Source organism: Saccopteryx bilineata, chromosome 4 (genome assembly GCF_036850765.1).
Source record: "Saccopteryx bilineata isolate mSacBil1 chromosome 4, mSacBil1_pri_phased_curated, whole genome shotgun sequence".
In the NCBI taxonomy this organism is placed as follows: domain Eukaryota; kingdom Metazoa; phylum Chordata; class Mammalia; order Chiroptera; family Emballonuridae; genus Saccopteryx; species Saccopteryx bilineata.
Window position 1 is genome coordinate 110,229,806 of NC_089493.1, and position 20,599 is coordinate 110,250,404.

A 20,599-nucleotide genomic window follows, 5' to 3' on the forward strand; every position below is an offset into this window, starting at 1 on the left:
TCGCATCAGTGCCATTCGTACACCTACATGCACTTCCCCAGTCTCCTCTTTCCTTCCTCTGGAAAATAATTCATAACCCCATGATTCAAAGTTTCAGTTATTTCCAATACCCCAAACAACTGAACCGGACACCAGGGAAGCAGGGAACAGTTGCTAAGTAGTTATTAGGTAAGGTACAACGACAGAGAGGTGGGAGTGAGGACCAGCAGCCCAAGTCCAGACATGGTTCCATTGTCAAAGCACCATGGTAATTAGCAGATACTACTCTGCCTCTCTGACCAAGTCCCTGGGAGCGTCTCCCAATAAAATTTAATTATTTTTGTTTTAAATTATTTTTATTTTATTTTATTCATTTTAGGGAAGAGAGACAGAGAGAGAGAGGGAGAGAGAGAAGGAGGGAGGAGCATCAACTCCCATATGTGCCTTGACCAGGCAAGCCCAGGGTTTTGAACCGGCAACCTCAGCATTTCAGGTCGACGTTTGATCCACTACACCACCACAGGTCAGGCCTCCCAATAAAGTTTAAAGCATTCAGTGACACATTCAGTCTTCTTTCTTATTGGCATTATTATTATTATTATTATTATTATTATTTGTATTTTTTCTGAAGCTGGAAATGGGGAGAGACAGTCAGACAGACTCCCACATAAGCCCGACCGGGATCCACCCGGCACGCCCACCAGGGGCGATGCTCTGCCTACCAGGGGGCGATGCTCTGCCCCTCCAGGGCATCGCTCTGCTGTGACCAAAGCCACGCTAGTGCCTGGGGCAGAGGCCAAGGAGCCATCCCCAGCGCCCGGGCCATCTTCGCTCCAATGGAGCCTCCGCTGTGGGAGGGGAAGAGAGAGACAGAGAGGAAGGAGAGGGGGAGGGGTGGAGAAGCAGATGGGTGCCTCTCCTGTGTGCTCTGTCCGGGAATCGAATCCGGGACTTCTGCACGCCAGGCCGACGCTCTACCACTTAGCCAACTGGCCAGGGCGGCATTATTTTTAACGGAGGTAAAATTGACATACAACAAACAGCATATACAGGGGTGGGCAAAAGGAGGTTTACAGTTGTGGGTGTGTACAACAGAGTTCACTCCTGTATTACTATTAATTTCTTAACTTTTTAATTATGAATCAATTATTATATTATTGATTTGTACTACAAATATAAAGCTATTTTTGCACCTGTATTTAAAAGGTACAACTTGACAATTTTTTACATTGCATACTCCTGTGAAACCATTACAATTCAAGATGCTAAGGAACATATTCATCACCCACAAAAGTGCCCACAACCCTTTGTCAACCCTCTTTCCCATTCCTGCCTCTGCCTAGGCAACCACTGATTTGTTTTCTGTCACTACAAATTAATTTATATTTTCTAGAATCTTACATAAGTGGAATCCTATTGCATGTGCCCATTCTGGTCTGACTTCTTTCACTCAGCACAATTATTCAGAGATTCACCGTGTTGTTGTATGTACCACTAGCATGTTTACTTTTGTTGCTCAGTCGTCTCCCATCGCACGGATGTGCCTCTCTGAGAGGCATTTATTGAGCCTCTAATATGTAGCAGGTACTGTGCTAGGCTCCGGAATATACAGGCACTAAAGGCTAGGTTCCAGCCCTCAAAGATCTATTTAGTGTCTAATGTGGAGACAGAAAAGTAACTTGATGATTATAGTAAAGTTTATGGTAAAAACTTGATGATTATAGGAAACACAGGGCTTTGGGGGCCTCTGCAAAGACCATGTAAATCAGACACAGGGGGAGGTTCAGCAAAGCCTCTTAGAGGAACTAATGCTTAAGGTTTAGATGGTTAGGCAGAAATTTGCCACAGGGTAAGGTCAAAGAGATACAAGTAGTTCTATATGCCTGGCATGGTGGGGATAGATGAGGTTAGTTGGAGAACCTTTTATGCTAGGTAAGAAACTAATTATTAAAGGTATTAAAACAGCAATTGAATAACATCATTAAATTTATTTTTTACTGTGGAAGAAAACTAGGCTAGTGATAGGAAGACCAATTAAAAGGATATCAAAGTAGACTAACAAGAAAGGACGAAGGCTGAGACTCAAATGGCAGATGTAGAGACTGAAGGAAGTGGAACGACCAGAGAGGAAGTGACAGAGGAAAGAGAATTCCAAGTACTCACTGATTGAGTGAACGTGTAGAGAAGAGTCCAGGAGATTCCCAGAGTGAAGGCTCAAGCAACTAAGTAAATAGACAATGGGTTGAGGAGTGAAAGTAGGGCGGGGGAAGATGACAAATTTATTCTAATATTTTTAGTTCAAGGTTGTGTGGGACATTCAAAGGGAGAAGTCCAGAATTTAGGTGGATGTAAATATGGGTTTATACTACACAGAAGTTTGGAGATGGACATATACTTTTCCTCACAGTTTCAGGCTTGAAGAAGAAAAAGGACAGAGAATGGACAAGAGCAAAAGGCTTAAAATATAGCTCTTGGAAACACAGCTTCTGTGGGGAGAAATGAGCTCTTGTATCTTAATTTTGCTATTCAACTGGTTTGTAAGTTCCTGAAGAAAAGGCTTTGCCCCTAACTTTCCAGCAACTCAGTGTCTCTGACAGAGAAGGGGTTCAAAACTAATTAATTATTTGCCAATTGGAAATATAATCAGTCTGGCTATAATTTGCTCTTTCTGGGAGAGACCCATGTGGCACACTAAAATGCTGAAGCACAGGTGTGTGAGGGTGAGGGTGTGAGTTTTCACCTCCACATGGATGAGATCAATTTCTGCTGAGTAGGAGCAACCTGGCAATTACAGAATTTTCTGACACTTTACTAAATATGTAAAAGGGGAAAGTGCTTCCAGTTTCAATTCCAGTAAGGTGACTTTGGCAGAGTCCATGCCAGTCAAGTGCAGCAATGGGCTTAAATATACAGTTAAGTAAACACTGAAATGTCATGTTGAACATCAATTTTGCCATTTTTTTCACATCATGCAGAACTTAGCAGGTGACAATTTAGATACATTTTTGCTTAAATGATTAAAAATCCCAATTCTCTCAACAGCACCACCACCAAAACTAGGAAAGCCTCTGGTCTGCATTAAATATGAAGATATTCTATCTTTAAACTAGACTAACTTGCAGTAAATGAGTGTAAGAAGGTCAGGAAAACTTCAGTGAATCAATCCTCATTTTCTCAACACATCAAGTGGAGAAGCAGGGATTTAAGCAATTTCTGCTAGGGAAAGTGCTTCCCTGGTAACGCTCTTCCTCCACTGCCTCTCCCCTGTAAAACATTAAGGGGTGACCTTTACTTGCCATAGAAAAACAGATATTGGAATCCAATACTCTGAGTTTGTTGATGTGTTTTTAAAGCTGGTGAGCAAATAGAGTGCAGAATGTAAAATATTTTTGCTTCAACTGCCACATGGCTAGCTGGAAGCTGGGTTCAGGACACAGTAAACTGTCTATTCTGATTTCCAAGAACAGCAAAAATATTCAGTTGTGTTGAGGGACAAAAATTCTTACTCATGATATCATCAACCTATTGTTTCCAAAATGTCCTCTAATTCCTTCTGGGTAGAGAACTTTACATATGAAATAAAAACAAATTTAATTTTACCATCTCCAAAAGATGACTAACAAATTTTAAAGGAATTTCTTAGACTGTCTCATGGTTTTTTGTTTTATTTTGTTTTGTTTTTCAATTTTTTATTAATTTTAATTTATTGTGTTAACATGAGTTCAAGTGTCCCACTGAATATAACTCCCTCATCCCCACCCATTTGTCCCCCATTGTCCCCATCCTCCCGTCCCCTTGGGATTTGCTGTCCTGTTATCTGGTATCTATGTGTTATGTATATATAATTTCACTAATCCCTTCACCTTCTCTGATCCCATCCCCTCATCCCCCTTCCCTGTGATAGCTGTCCCTCTGCTCCCTGTGTCCCCACCTCTGCCTCTATTCTGTTCCTCAGTTCACTTTGTTCATTAGATTCCACATATAAGTGAGATCATATGATATTTGTCATTCTCTGCTGACTTATTTCACTTAACATAATAATCTCCAGGTCCATCCATGCCATCACAAAAGGTAAGATTTCCTTCTTTTTCATGGCCCCATAGTATTCCATTGTGTATATGTATCACTGCTTTTTAATCCACTCGTCCACTGATGAAAACTTGGGCTGTTTCCAGATCTTCGCTATTGTGAACAATGCTGCCATAAACATGGGGGTGCATTTCTTTTTTTGAATCAGTGATATGGTGTTCTTGGGGTATATTCCTAAAAGTGGGATGGCTGGGTCAAAAGGCAGTTCCATTTTTAATTCTTTGAGGAATCTCTATACTGTTTTCCACAGTGGCTTCACCACTCTGCATTCCCACCAGCAGTGCAGGAGGGTTCCCTTCTCTCCACACCCTCGTGTTTGTTGATTTTTGAAGTTTCTTGTACAAAATAGAAAACACGAATGTAGTTTGAGTTCCAGGTACACTTCCTAACTCTTTACAGAAATCTTATTTAGATATACTTTGATTTTAAAAAATCAATACACAAAATATTTCTGAAAAAGATAAGTTAGGAGAATATTTATTATATATTTAAAAAGCATTCTTACATTACTAGATTCTACAATATACTAATCTCTTCAGTAAACTTTTAAAAAGGGTGAAGGGCGAAAAGAAGGACAAATATACAGTGATGGAAAATGATTTGACTTTGGGTAATGAGTACATAACATAATTGACAGTTCACATGCTATAGAAATGTTTACCTGAAACTTAAGTACTCTTATTGATCAATGTCACCCCTTTAAATGTAATTTTATAAATAAAATTTTAAAAATTAATTTATAAAGCTTTTGTTCACACAACATTTGGGGAAACATGCTTATTGTGTAATCCAAGGCATGTGTGAATTTCTTTTATAACAGTGAGTCCATTATACTTAAGCTATCATTCTCTTCTGCTACCTTTTACATATTCAATTTCTTCCTAACATGCCAGAGCCTACCAACTCTGTGCCACCAGGTCAGATCATTTTTCCTGCTCTCTAGACCTATGTATTTTACTCTTTAAGACACATCATCACCACTTTTTAACCCTTGGAAATATACATTCAGTGCATTCAGGATGATGGCATCATTTCACTTTCCAAGCCTGCTCCCCTTCTAGGTTCTGCTCAACTGGCCACCAACAGTCCAAGTTAGGATCCTGGGGTCATCCCAGATCCACTCCTCCTGTAGCCTCAGAGACAATGCAAGTCCTGGTATTTTCCACCTCCTTAATATTAGTTAAATGCACCTACTTACCTTGCTCTTACCTTTCATCTTAACTCAGACTGACTCCACTCCCCTACACAAAGGCACAGCCAGCCAGCCAGCTGTACTGCTCTCTAATCTGCTCCCCGGATCACAGCCAGTGAAATTTTAAGCCGCAAATCTAAGTAAGTCATTCCTGCTTAAATTCTTTTTTATTTTATTTATTAGTTCTTTTATTTTTATTTTTCAATTACAGTTGACATAAACTATTATATGAGTTTCAGGTATACAGCATAGTAATTAGATATTTATATACCTTATTAAGTGGTCATCCCAAATAAGTCTAATACCCATCTAACACCATACAGAATTATTACATATTATTGATTATATTCCCTACATTGTACTATATATCCTGTGACTATCTTTATAATAGGCAATATGTACTTCTTAATATTTCACCTTTTTCACCCATACCCTAACCCCTCTCCCATCTGGTGATCACTAATTTGTTCTCTGTGTCTATAAGTTTGTTTCTGTTTTTTGTTTGTTTTGTTCTTTAGATTTCACATATAGGTGAAATTATATGGTATTTATCTTTCCTTGTCTGACTTATTTTACTTAGAGAAATACCCTCTAGGTCTATCCATGTGTCACAAATGGTTTCATTTTATTATGGCTGAGTAATATTCCTCACTGTTTACATGTACCACATCTTAATTAGTCCTCTACTGATGGACATTTAGGTTGTTTCTATGTCTTGTCATTATTGGCAAGGATGTGGAGAAAAGGGAACCCTTGTGCACTGTTGATAGGATTGTAATTGGTGTAGCCATTATAAAAAACTGTATGGAAATCAGTTTTTTATCAAAACTGATAAATATCAAAACTCAAAAAATTAAAAATAGAACACCCATATGATCCAGCAATTCCACCTCTGGGTAGTTAGCTGAATAAATTTAAAACACTAATTTGAAGAGATATATACACCCCTATGTTCACTGTAGTATTACTTACAATAGCCTGTTTCCTTTTCTCCTCACATTCCTGTTTGAGCCTCAACCATACAGAGCTACCTGCAGCCTCCTATGTGCCTCCTCACTGTTACCTCACGTGTTCTGCCTAGGATGAATTTGTGACCCTCTTAAACGCTTTCACAACTGCTTCTGCTTATTTGCCCTTGATGTCTCATTTTAGGATATTACCTTTCCAGGAAGTTTCCTCTGACTAGTCACCACTCCTTACATACAGAGGACAGTGCCCCTCCTACACGTTCTGGAAGTTCCCTGTACTGACCCAGATTATTGCACTTACCACCCTTTCTCATAACTGCTTGTTTACTTGCCTGTCTCCTCCTTTAGACTACCAGTTTCTTGGGGATAGGGACTGTGCCTTTCTTTCCAATACAACCCCAGTGCCAAAAACCAAGTCACTCAGCAGTTAGATAAAAGTATTTAAGAATCAACATAAGTCAAGGATTAAAAGGCAATTTTCCCCATTTTGTTATTAATGATATGTTTAATTCAGTGTATTTAGCTTTCTTTTTTATATAATAGCATGATCTTAGTTTCCCAATAAATAAAACACTTAAAATTAAAATACAAAATGTTTCCTTTTCTTATTTATTTAAATGCAAACTTAAACATGTTTCTTCTTCTAAAAACAAACAGTAAACTATTACTTTAAACTAAAGAAATACTGGATATAAAATCAGTGTACAAAAATCCACTGCTCTCTTGTATACTAACACTGAACCTTCAGAAAAAGAAATGCAAAATACAATTCCTTTTGCAATTGCAACCAAAAGAATAAAATATCTAGGAATAAACTTAACAAAGGATGTGAATGATGACCTACATACTGAAAACTACTAAGCACAATTTAAAGAGATCGAAAAAGACACAACAAAATGGAAAGATACTCCATGTTCATGGATTAGAAGAACCAACATAGTTAAAATGGTCTTACTGTGTAAAGCAATACATAGTTTTAATGTAATTTCCATTAAAAATCCCAGTATCATTTTTTAAAGACATATAACAAAAAAAGTTCATCAGAATTTATGGAACCCCTAAAGACACTGAATAGCTAAAGCAATCCTGAAAAAAAAGAACAAAGTTAGCAGTATCAAACTACTTGACTTCAGGCCCTGGCCGGTTGGCTCAGCGGTAGAGCGTCGACCTGGCATGCGGGGGGACCCGGGTTCGATTCCTGGCCAGGGCACATAGGAGAAGCGCCCATTTGCTTCTCCACCCCCTCCCCCTCCTTCCTCTCTCTCTTCCCGTCCCGCAGCCAAGGCTCCATTGGAGCAAAGATGGCCCGGGCGCTGGGGATGGCTCCTTGGCCTCTGCCCCAGGCACTAGAGTGGCTCTGGTCGCGGCAGAGCGACGCCCCAGAGAGGCAGAGCATCGCCCCCTGGTGGGCAGAGCGTCGCCCCTGGTGGGCATGCCGGGTGGATCCCGGTGGGGCGCATTTGGGAGTCTGTCTGACTGTCTCTCCCCGTTTCCAGCTTCAGGAAAAAAAACAAAACAAAACAAAAAACTACTTGACTTCAAATTATACCGCAGAACTACGATAATTTAAATGGCATGATATTGGCAGAAAAGCAGACCCAGAGACCAATGAAACATAATTAAGGGCTCAGAAATAAAACCACACATAAATGGGCAAATAATTTTTGACCAAGGAGTCAAAAACACACACTGGAGAAAAGAAAGTCTCTTCAATAAGTAGTGCTGGAAAAATTGGAAAGCCACGTGCAAGAAAGTGAAACTAGACTATAGTTTGTCCCACGCACAAGAGTTAATTCAAAATGGATCAAAGATCTAAATATAAGATCTGAAGCAATTAATTACATAAAGGAAATATATGTTATAAACTTATGGGCCTTGGTCAAAGAGAACATCTTATGAATTTTATGAATTTGACCCAAAAGCAAAAAGTAAAACCAAAAATAAATGAATGGTACTATATCAAACTAAAAAGATTCTGTACAGCAAAAGAAACCAACAACAAAAGGAAAAGGCAACCAACCAAATGGGAGATGATATTTACAAACAACAGCTCTGAAAAGGGATTAATATCCAAAATATATAAAGAACTCACAAAGATCAACAACAAATAAGCAAATAATCCAATTAAAAATTGGGGAGAGGACCTAAACAGACACTTCTCTCAAGAAGACATACAAACGGCCAACGGATATATGAAAAAATGCTTATCTTCACTAGCTATTCAAGAAATGCAAGGCAAAACTACAATGAGATAACACTTGACACCTTAGATGAGCTATTATCAACAAGACAAGAAATAAAAAGTGTTGGAGAGGTTGTAAAGAAAAGGAATCCCTCATTCACTGCTGATGAGAATGTAAACTGGTACAGACATTATGAAAAACAGTATGGCAGTTCCTCAAATAGCTAAGAATAGCCTGACCTGTGGTGGCACTGTGGATAAGGGTACACCTGGAATGCTGAATGTAGGTAGAGCGCAGAGCGCATTCCTAGCAGCTGTGGCTGATGCAATGCTGTGAGAATACTCCAGCTCCTGAAACCCTCCTAGGCACACCCAGAAAGGAGCTCCCCCGCTGTAAGGAAGTAACTCAGCGCCAAGCAGGCAGCTTCCTGATCTTTTTAGCCATTGGATTTGAAGAACACGCTGTAACACCCTATAGGCTGAACCCATGTATATAAGCTAGCTTACTTCCTGAATAAAGTGGATCTGCATCACTGAGCCTGGTCTCCAGAGTCGGGTCTCTGCATCTCCATCGTCCTCACCCCCGGTGGGCCTTGTCCACAGCTGAAGTCGGTTCAAAACCTCAGGCTTACTGGGGATATGAGAAGCAACTACTTGAGTTGATGCTTCCCATTCCTCTTACCCTTTTCTTTCTATCCTCTCTCTAAAGCGAACAAATAAGATATAAAACAACACAAAACAAAACCTAAGAATAGGGTTACCATATGACCCAGCAATCCCTCTTCTGAGTGTCTACCTGAAAAACTCAAAAACATCTATTTGCAAAGATACATGCACCCCTATGTTCATTACAGCATTATTCACGGTGGCCAAGACATGGAGACAACCAAAGTGTCCTTTGAAAAAGGACTGGATAAAGATATGGTACATATATATTATGGAATACTACTCAGCCATAAGAAAAGATGAAATTCTGCCATTTGCAACAACATGGATGGACCTTAAGAATATTATGCTAAGCAAAATAAGTCAGTCAGAAAAAGTTAAGAACTATATGATTTTACTCTTCTGTGGGATATAAAACTGAAACTCACAGTCATAGACAACCACAGGTAACCATATGGTGGTTACCAGAGGGAAGGGAAAAGGGGACCAAAAAAAGGTGCTAGAAACTAGTTTGACTTTGTGTGATGGGCATACAATGCAGTATAGAGATCACGTATCATAAAAACGTATACTTAAAACCTATAAGATCCTATTAACCAATGTAACTCCAATAAATTTAATAAAAAAACAAACTAAAAAAATACTTCCATATATCCATAGAAATTTCAATACTTTGATACATATCATAAAAGGGATTCTGAAAGATTACAAGTAAGCAGATATCAGAAATACTGTCAGTTTTGAATGTACCTTTGGAACTACTGCCTCAGTATTTATGGGAACACTGACTTTGCGTTAAGCGACTAATCATTCTCTTTAGTTTCAGCAACTTAAATTTTTATGTACACTATTGGGCTTTCTTAAGGTAGAGTACAGTCATGAAGTACTAAAAAGCAAGAAATATTTCAAGTTTGTGAGAAAAGTAAATTTTGAAACTACACCACTAACTCTGTCTTCTGACCTGTGGTGGCACAGTGGCACTAACTCTGTCTTCTGACCTGTGGTGGCGCAGTGGCACTAACTCTGTCTTGACTTAAATTAAGTAGTGATTTCCAACATTTTTTGGTTTTAAAACTTGTGACAAAATCTCTAACCCTGAAGATTATGGTATTTATTTGCCATTTATTTCCTTTTGGGCAAGATGAGAAAATTGGTCTAAATAAATTATTTTCAACTGGTGCACCACAAAAAATTTTAATACATGCAATACCTGATCACATAGGGGCACAGTTAACACAACAGCTAATACAACAATACCCATCCAGTGTGTATGAATCAAAATTATACCTATTGTTTTTTCAAATCAGCAAAACATATATTTTTTGGTGTGCCACAGAATTTTAGTAGTGTATGTGTACCATGAGATGAAATAGATTGAAAATCGCTGGTCTTGGCCCTGGCTTGTTGACTCAGTGGATAGAGCATCAGCCCAGCATGTGGATGTCCCAGGTTCAATCTCTAGTCAGGGCACACATGAGAAATGAACATTTGCTTCTCTCCCCCTTCTTCTCACCCTTCTCTCTCTTCCCCTCCTGCAGCCAGTGGCTCGATTGGTTTGAGTGTTGGCCCTGGATGCTGAGGATGGCTCAATTTATTTAAGCATCAGCCCCAGGTGGGGTTGCCAAGTGGACCCCAGTCGGAGCACATGCAAGAGTCGATTTCCCCTTCTCTCACTTAAAAAACATGAAAAAAATAAAGAAGAAAATTGCTGGTCTAGATCAATATTTCCCAAACATTGTCCAACAGAAAAACCTTTCCTTCTTTAAAAATAAATATTATGATGACTTAGATATAAAATATTAAAAATATATATTGGGGAAATGAAAAAGGAAGATCTTGTTTCCTACTGCCTTACCCCCACAGTGTGCTGCTTCTAAAGTGCCAGAAATTCCATGAAGCGTAGCTTTAAAACCAATTGTGTGTGATATCTCCAAAGATCCCTTTCAAATCTGAAGTAATATGATTCTAAAATTCACAAACATTTCTGTATACGCAGTTCTCTGGAACGGAGACGCTAAATAATCAAATCCCTATACTGGGACTTCCGAGGGGACATGAAAGTGTGTGGCGTGATACAGGCGCGTTTTAAATTACTACAGTACAAAGAAGAGATCTCTGGGAATCATTACCATAGAACTAATGGGCTCTGTAATGCTTTTGTAATTACTATTTCATCTATTACTTTCCATCATTTAAAGGAGTCTGTGAGAGTATGGACAGTTGAAAGAAAAGACCAACTGCTGGAAAAAACTACACTGATATTCAAAATTGGAAAGTGAAAAGAGTGCATTTCATCGAGAACCACAGAATAATGACAGGAACTGAGTTTGAAGAAACCCCCAGACATTCAGAGACTCAAAGTAATGAGTTGAATTCCCCAAAGTCTCAAGCAGTTTCCACCCCAGGGTAACAAAAACAAGAACTCATGTTTGTTTGCTTTGTAATCTCCATTTGGATCTGGAAGGTCAGGCTCTGAACAGCAAAACCATTGTTCAACATCAGTCATACTGATCATGGTGCACACCTGATGAGGAGGTAGGAAACATGGGTTCTCTATCCGACTCTGTGATTGACTCACTCTGGGGTGTTTGAAGAGTAACAATTTCTCCACTCCAGTATCCATGAAATGATCTTTTCCCTCTGGATGAGGAATTACAGAGATTATGGTGTCCTAGTACTTCAAAATATGCTCAAGATGATCACATTGACACTTTATTACCAATGTTTTCATTTCAATACCTAAATATAACAACAGTTATCACTTTACCGAAGGATTATTCTGTGCCAGACCTGTTTTAAGTGCTTTACATAAATTAATTTGCTTAATCCTTACAACCCCATTATTTAGGTATATTATAATCCTCATTTGCAATGATCTGGCTTCACTATTCCACCATGGAAGCTGTCAAGTTTTCCCAAATCTATTGCCATGAACAGGAAGGCCAGAGCATATATGATGCCTTAATTGCCTGTATAATCCAGTGATTTTTAACCAATGTGCTGCAAAGATTTTTAAAACACCTGACTATTTTAGTCAGGGGCACTGACCTCTTTTCTCTTGGATTGTCAAGGAAAAAAATGACAACTGCCAACACAACAATAGCCATCTGGTGTGAATGAATCAAAATTATGCCCCCCCTTTTCTGTCAGAATGGTGAAAAATATATTTTTTAGTGCGCCACAGAATTTTAGTAATTAGTTTATGTGTTACATGAGATGAAAAAGGTTCGAAAATTGCTTGTCTATCCATATGAACTGGTTTGCTCTCACACTATTACAGACTATGACATACATATATTGGCCGTATACTTTTTCCGTCCCCTAAAGAAGGATGTTAATGCTTTGCACCATGCAGATAGCTGAAGGAAGAGGTATTAAATTTAAGCTTCAAAATGGCACTTTAAATTAAATCAAACTTCCACTAATACTTTTAATAATAATTGCAAATTCTAAAGTTTCTGTTAGAGATACTTTGTGATTAATATCAAAGTGCCAAAGAGATAAAAGACTGTAAAGTGAAACCTGTCGCAGGCATTCTCTGTATGTCCGTGAAGGAGATGTCAGACTAATTTCTTAAAATCTGCATACATTCATGATTGTGCTCCACTTTTACTTTCGCCCCTCTCTCACTAATTACAAGTTCCATCACCATCAGATTGTACAGGATAAGGGACTCTTAAATCCTAGCAGAAACAAGAAAACAACTGAAAGTGAACCACACTGTTATAGGCAGTTGAAATGTTGAACTATGTCTGCCGCTCTCACAACGCCCCTGGTCCTACTCTGTAATGGTTCCCCGAGTCTGCCTTAAATAGGACAATGGTATCTGAAACATTTGGCCTTACTGTAGTTTGTTTTAAGACACTGTAGTTCAAAAGCCTCTAAGCAACTACTGAGTTGCACTAATCACAAAGAAATCTCTTATACAGGAACTACGAAAATATTTCTTCCAAGAAGTTCAATAAGTTCTAAAAGTCACAACAAGTCAAAGAATTTGAAAGGCCTTGAGGCTAAAGAAACACATACTTCCGTAGTTGTATGAACCCCAAACCAAGGTGGAAATCAACTCACATGAGTCTGGAAAGAGCGCACTGCAGGTGGAGGAAATAAAGCCTGGCTGTCAAGTGCAGACCCTCAAAACATGCAAAGAAGACACTTCGGCCAGGCAACTGAGATATGATTTGAAGTGTAGGTTTTGTGTAAGAATGCAAGGATACCTGATCCTAATCAACTGTTGTGAAGGCAGTACAAAGTCAGAAGTACGAAAACAATAAGAAAACATGACCTAAAGTGGCACTGTAGCAAAGGGCGGACTGTGGACCTTTGCGGTACTTCACTAAGAGGCAGAAGCAGGAGGCTCTGGATCTCACCAAACCCAGATTCTAACACAAAAATATGAATGAATGCTGAGTAATTACTTATCAGACAGCACAATCATTTCAGAAACACGGAAAATATGTAACATTACAAGAACTATTAAATCAGTCCCAGCAGATTTTTGAAATGGGGCAGTAAAGAAGTTCAGACTGGTCAAAAATCAAAATGCAATCTTGTGCTTTTAATTTGCTTTGCTCTTAGAAAACAAGTGTTTTAACAATATCCATATATGGTGACAGAAAGCAAAACCTTTCCTGAATTTCATGAGAAGTGGATGCAGTTTTCAATGTACTGCCCACTCTGTGACAGGCCCAAATTGTCTTCATCAGGCGTATCAGGGGAAACAAAGCAAATACATTCATAGCACAGAACTATTGGTGTTGAATTTCATACTAGCCCTAAAAGGAATATATATTTTGATTTGCCTTATTTTTAGAGGAAAAGAAAAGCAACACTTAAAATTAATGTGGAACTCACCACAATTACCCAAAGAATGAAGACTCTTCCTATTATAGACAGAAAATTATTCCTTACAAATTTCTTTCCTTAAAACAAAATAATCTTGTGTCTAGCCCTCATCACAAAGTTCTTCAACTGTCTACAATGTTTATCTATTTGGACTCTTTTAAAAAATGACCGCTACTTCCCTCAACATATCTGAAAGGGAGCCAAAGAAGACCTTCAGGAAAGAATGCTATCGCCTGAGGCCCTGGCTGGTTGGCTCAGTGGTAGAGCGTCGGCCTGGCGTGCAGGGGTCCCGGGTTCGATTCCCGGCCAGGGCACACAGGAGAAGCGCCCATCTGCTTCTCCACCCCTCCCCCTCTCCTTCCTCTCTGTCTCTCTCTTCCCCTCCCGCAGCGAGGCTCCATTGGAGCAAAGATGGCCCGGGAGCTGGGGATGGCTCCTTGGCCTCTGCCCCAGGTGCTAGAGTGGCTCTGGTTGCGGCAGAGCGACACCCCAGGAGGGGCAGAGCATCGCCCCCTGGTGGGCGTGCCGGGTGGATCCCGGTCGAGCGCATGCAGGAATCTGTCTGACTGTCTCTCCCGGTTTCCAGCTTCAGAAAGATAAAAAATAAATTAATTAATTAAAAAAAAAAGAATGCTATCGCCTGAGAACTTATAAGAACAGTAACACATTTAGATTTTGCAAGATTAAGGTAGACCATACAAATACATATTTCTGTCAGCAGCCATGTCATTTCCCATATGCTAACCACCACTTTATATTAACACATAGGTAGGAAACTACTGTAACCATAAACTGGCTCATGTGTTTCAATCAACTACATTCTATTCAAGGAAAGCTATGGGACTGGGGAAGGGAAGAGGCAGTACAAACTTTCCATATCTTCCTTATTTTCAAAAACAAAAAGTGTAGCTCTGCACTCTGGTGAGAAGGTGCAAGAGACCTACATCATTCAATAGACTTAAAAATGCAAAGCTTGTCCATAACCATTGATATGTCACTGGCTGCCTGTCTATGATATGACAGCTGAAATATCCACAGAATAATTCAAAACTTCACTCTCATATTAGTTCAATGAGAGAGTACTTACCTAAATGCTCCGAGTTTCCATCTTGCTCATCTGTGAACAGAGGTGAGCCTGTCTGTCTCAGAGTTCCTGAGCGGATCAAGGGAGCTGATGTCTTGTGAGCACTCAACTTTTCAGGCTTAAATCTCAGTGGGAACCTGAGATTTAGCCACTCAGACTAATAACCAGAGCAGCCATACCCTCTAGTTTTACCCTGGCTGCCTTAACTTCAAATAGTAGATGTCCTCTTGGAGCCTTGTAACTAGCTATTTTCAACTCTGACTCACCTGAAGGGGGTTTGTTCTTAAAACATATGTTGGACCACTCCTCCCACCCATCCAGAAACCTCTGAGTCAGAAACTGCAAGGGTAGGGTTAAGGTAATTTTTATTTATTTTAAATCTCCACAGAAGATTATAAAGCAGTCAGGGTTAAGAACTACTAACGTAACCTGTCAAATGTTCTTGAAATTCCAATACTTCAACACATAGTAACTGAATAAATCAAGTCAGTAAGTCTTGCCAAAAAAAAAAAAAATCATGAATATAAAAAGATTGAGAGTCATCCCAGATCACAATGGATTCAAGAATTATTAAAATAACAACAAAAAGGTACACACTTTAGACAATGTTGAGTAATAGATATATAATGAACCATAACTGGAATCATATGTATAATTTCTAATCTAGTAGCCACACTTTTTAAAAAGTGAATTTTAATAATATATCTTAATTATCATAATATATCCAATATAATCATTTCAACAAGTAATCAATATAAAAAGTATTGAGATATTTTACATTGTTTTTGTACTAAGTCTTTAAAATCTGGAGTGTATTTTACACTTAGAGCACTGCTCAATTTTAATGAGCAACATTTCCAGTGCTCAATAACCACATGTGGCTAGTGGCTACTGTACTGGACAGCACAGCTGTTAACTATATGTACCTATAAACATAGTATGTGATATAGTTCATAAAGCCCCAAAATACTACATTAATATAATTTTTCATACTTGTATGAAACGGGTATGAAATATGGAATGACTGTCATATGAAATAAGAAAGCCTATGATTATTTTCAAAAGCTCCTGGTCATGATTTATTTTACTTAGTGTGAAGTGAGTTCAAAGCGATTTAACTGCGGGTTAGTATTTTCGTAGGAAGCTACCTTGAATTTGAGAACTACTGAGCTACCACTTCTATTCTGCAAAGTAGAGATGATTTTGGCTTGGGAAACGATGGGAGATGGGCCTGATTTGTCATCTCCTTCTACTCAAATGAATGAATTCTATTAAAGCAGCTTGTGCTTCTAAGACTTACTACAACCACAGGAATATATGGTCCCGTGTTGCTGCTGTATTAGGAAAATTGTAGCCCTCAGGTTTAGGCTGATTAATTAGGAAAAGGATTAGTACTTCTAGAAGTACAAAGTTAGTATTAGTGCAAAAATATATAATAAGAAGGGTAGAAAATAAAGTGTACCTTTAATGAAGTTTCGCAAAAATATGTTTCCTAGAAAATTGCTTTTCCTAGGAAATTGGACATCTTTCATATATCTTCACATATGTACTAAGTGACTCCATGTAATAACCTGAAATGTGGAACATGGAGTTGACCAGTTTTTGCACTGCACATAGATTCACAATAGAGAGTGCAAGCTGGAGCTGGAAGGCAGCTCTCCTTCTGCTTACCAAGTAGAGAGGTGCCTTGGATCCTTTTCCTAATTAATCAGCCTAAACCTGAGGGCTACAATTTTCCTAATACAGCAGCAACGTGGGACCATATATTCCTGTGGTTGTACTAAGTCTTAGAAGCACAAGCTGCTTTAATAGAATTCATTCATTTGAGTACAAGGAGATGACAAATCAGGCCCATCTCCCATCGTTTCCCAAGCCAAAATCATCTCTACTTTGCAGAATAGAAGGGGTAGCTCAGTAGTTCTCAAATTCAAGGTAGCTTCCTATGAAAATACTAACCTGCAGTCTATACTTGTAAGAAGTTGGAATGGCCCACTCTCTGAGCATAAGGCAAATCAGAATTTTAGTTTTCCTGACTAAAAGTCAGGTTTACCACCTATGTGTTTGGTTTTTAAAGTATAATAGTACATAATACCTACCCTTCAGGCTTCTCAATCCAAAATAACCACCCCCTATACCCCAAATATTCCCATCAATCTACCTTATCCCACCTTTTCCCATTGGACTGAGTACTAGCTCACTACCTTGTTCGCGTATTTGTTTACCTCTTTAACACTGGGGACCTCCAGCAATATAAAGCTCCATGAGAAAAGGAACTTCGTTTATCTTTTCTGCTTTATTCCCACTCCATAAACCTAAGTACTCCATAAATACTCTTTAGAATAATGTTTTGAAGAAATATCCCTGGGTTCTTTTCTGCTGTCGAAGATCACTGAGAAGGCAGGAGCAGCAAGGGCACCACGTGTGATGGCACAGTGGCCGGGAAGAGCACAGCTGGCTCTGAACAGTACAGACAGGAAATACACTGATGGGAGCACTAGCTTCAGTGGGAGGGAAGGGCAGAACTCATTTCCCAGCTACCAGGCAACACTAGAAGTGACCCAACATAGATAAAGTAAAAAGTAAGTAAAGTAATAAACGTAAGTCATGAAACCATAAACATCTTGGAAGAAAACAGAGGCAGTAAGCTTGCCGACATCTCTCATAGCAATATTTTTTGCCGATTTATCTCCACGGGCAAGTGAAATAAAGGACAAAATAAACATATGGGACTATATCAAACTAAAAAGGTTTTGTACAGCAAAAGACACCATTAACAAAATAAAAAGACAACCCACACAATGGGAGAACATATTCAACAATATGTCTGATAAGGGGTTAATAGCCAAAATTTATAAAGAACTTCTAGAACTCAACACCAAGAAGGTAAACAATCCAATTTAAAAATGGCAAAAGAAATGAATAGACACTTCTCCAAAGAGGACATACAGATGGCCAATACGCATATGAAAAAATCCTCAACATCACTAATTATCAGAGAAATGCAAATTAAAACCACAATGAGATACCACCTCACACCTGTCAGAATGGCGCTCATTAACAAAACAACACAGAGTAAGTGCTGGCAAGGATGTGGAGAAAAGGGAACCCTCCTGCACTGCTGGTGGGAATGCAGACTGGTGCAGCCACTGTGGAAAACAGTATGGAGATTCCTCAAAGAATTAAAAATGGAACTGCCTTTTGATCCAGCTATCCCACTTTTAGGAATACATCCTAAGAATACCAAATCACTGATTCAAAAAAAGAAATGCACCCCCATGTTTATGGCAGCATTGTTTACAATAGCCAAGATCTGGAAACAGCCCAAGTATCCATCAGTGGGTGAATGGATTAAAAAGCAGTGGTACATACACACAATGGAATACTACGCAGCAGTGAAAGAGAAGAAAATCTTACCTTTTGCAATGGCATGGATGGACCTGGAGATTATTATGCTAAGTGAAATAAACCAGGCAGAGAAAGACAAATATCCTATGATCTCACTTATATGTGGAATCTAATGAACAAAAGTGAACTGAGGAACGGAATAGAGGCAGAGGTGGGGTCACAGGGAGCAGAGGGACAGCTGTCAGAGAGAAGAGGAATGAGGGGATGGGATCAGAGAAGATGAAGGATTAGTGAAATTATATATACGTAACACATAGATACAGATACAGGACAGCAAATCCCAGAAGGAAAGGAAGAAAAAGTTAGGGAGAGGGGAGCTAAAGGGGTGTAAATTAGAACATGGGGGTGGTGGGTGAGGGTGTTATATTCAGTGGGAACTTGAATCCATGTTAACACAATAAATTAAAATGAATTTAAAAAATAACATTTGTTAGCAACTATTTACAAAAGTGTATGGTCCTTTAGATATTGTCCTTTTAGTTCCTATTACAGTTATCATCCTCCTCAAATCTATTATGTGTATTTTTACAATAGTCATTGATCTAAAATGGAAATCCAAAACTCATCACAATTTTATATATTTGGTATATATATATTTTGACTTTCCGTGTTTTGCACAATAAAGTTCAAAAGTCTATGTCTTAAGCGAAATAAAAAAAAGAGTAAATAAAGTAAGACTAAGTGAATTTACCTAGACGAAACTTTTAGGCAACAATGACCTACGATTCGGTCAGAATAGGTGAGAAACAGATTGCGATTGAAAACAGGATAATTTGAGAAAGGGTCTATTTACAGCTACGTGGGCAGTGTTTGAGGAAATAAACAATGGATCCTTCAGCACCCCAAGATAAGCGGAGTTATTCCCACCCCTGAAGCTAACAGGGCAAGGGACATCTAGGCCCTAAGAGGACAGCTGCATGAAAAGGGCTGTCTGATAGAAGACGTGGTCTTTGTCCAAGGGACACAGCCAAACCACTATGACCAGGAGGAACACAGGGGATAAGTAAGAATTCTGGCCCTGTTCTGCTTCCACCCACCTGATCTCCCCCAGGGCCTCCCATTGGCTAAAATCAACTAGAAGTGAGAGGAAGGGAGCCCACGGGGCCCACCGAGCAGCACAGCGGCAGCCCTGGTTGCAGAGCAGGCTGGGAAGAGTGAAGTGTGGACAGGGAGAGTACCCAGCACACCCTGTGAAATGCATGAAAGGAGGTTTGACATTGCTTCATTTTTCACTCTCAGGTTAAAACCATTATTTGAATTATTTAAATTTAGAACTGTTGACACTAAATTCAAAAAGGCAAGTTATATATACTTAATAAATTTCCTTAACTATGCGTAATGCAGGAGGTCGAGGCCCTGTAGGTTCAGACTGGATTCAGTCAGAACAAAGAACATATATGGGCCGTAGGGCGGTGTGTCACTGCCATTTTCAGGGGTCCCCAAACTATGGCCCGCGGGCCACATGCGGCCCCCTGAGGCCATTTATCCGGCCCCCGCCGCACTTCCGGAAGGGGCACCTCTTTCATTGGTGGTCAGTGAGAGGAGCACATTGACCATATCATTAGCCAAAAGCAGGTCCATAGTTCCCATTGAAATACTGGTCAGTTTGTTGATTTAAATTTACTTGTTCTTTATTTTAAATATTGTATTTGTTCCTGGTTTTTTTGTTTGTTTGTTTGTTTTTTACTTTAAAATAAGATATGTGCAGTACACATAGAGATTTGTTCATAGTTTTTTTTATAGTCCGGCCCTCCAACGGTCTGAGGGACAGTGAACTGGCCCCCTGTGTAAAAAGTTTGGGGACCCCTGATTTACCATAGTCTGGCGGGGAAGGAGAGACCAGGCCAGGAAAGGAGCTAGAGAACAGGGAGAAACCGCTTCTCTGCATGTGGGCATGCAGGCAGGGAAAAGAGCTGCTTCTCAAGAAAGTGGGCTGGGGCAAGTGCCCCAAACTTCTATGGGCTGCCTGAAGAGAAGTGGCTTTTGACCAAGAGGCCAAGAGCTGTGTCCTTGATTATATAAGGTGCTCACATTAAGGCAGTGCACAAGGTCCAGCGTCCTTGGTTACAGAAGGCATGATGGCTAGCAGCAGAAAGCAAGCGAGCAAGCATTTTTATCCATGCTATGATAAAACTGAACTCACAGCATTAGAGTTCTGTTAAAGCATTTAAATGAAGAACTAAAGAAGT

At 39.4% G+C, this 20,599-nt stretch overlaps 1 protein-coding gene across 4 annotated transcripts in view; it reads right to left on the bottom strand.

The window, feature by feature from the left end:
• The window catches only part of SLC25A21 (solute carrier family 25 member 21), a 567,550-nt gene that overhangs the window by 423,418 nt on the left and 123,533 nt on the right, over positions 1–20,599 (bottom strand). Inside the window, exon 1 of one of the 4 annotated variants that reach the window (XM_066277787.1) lies at positions 15,009–15,165. The exons of 2 other annotated variants lie outside the window; for them this stretch is intronic. The gene's annotated coding sequence lies outside the window, so the exon portion shown is untranslated. Of the gene's footprint in view, positions 1–15,008; positions 15,166–20,599 lie in introns of those variants that run through there. One more of the 4 variants, XM_066277784.1, reaches the window with a different exon arrangement.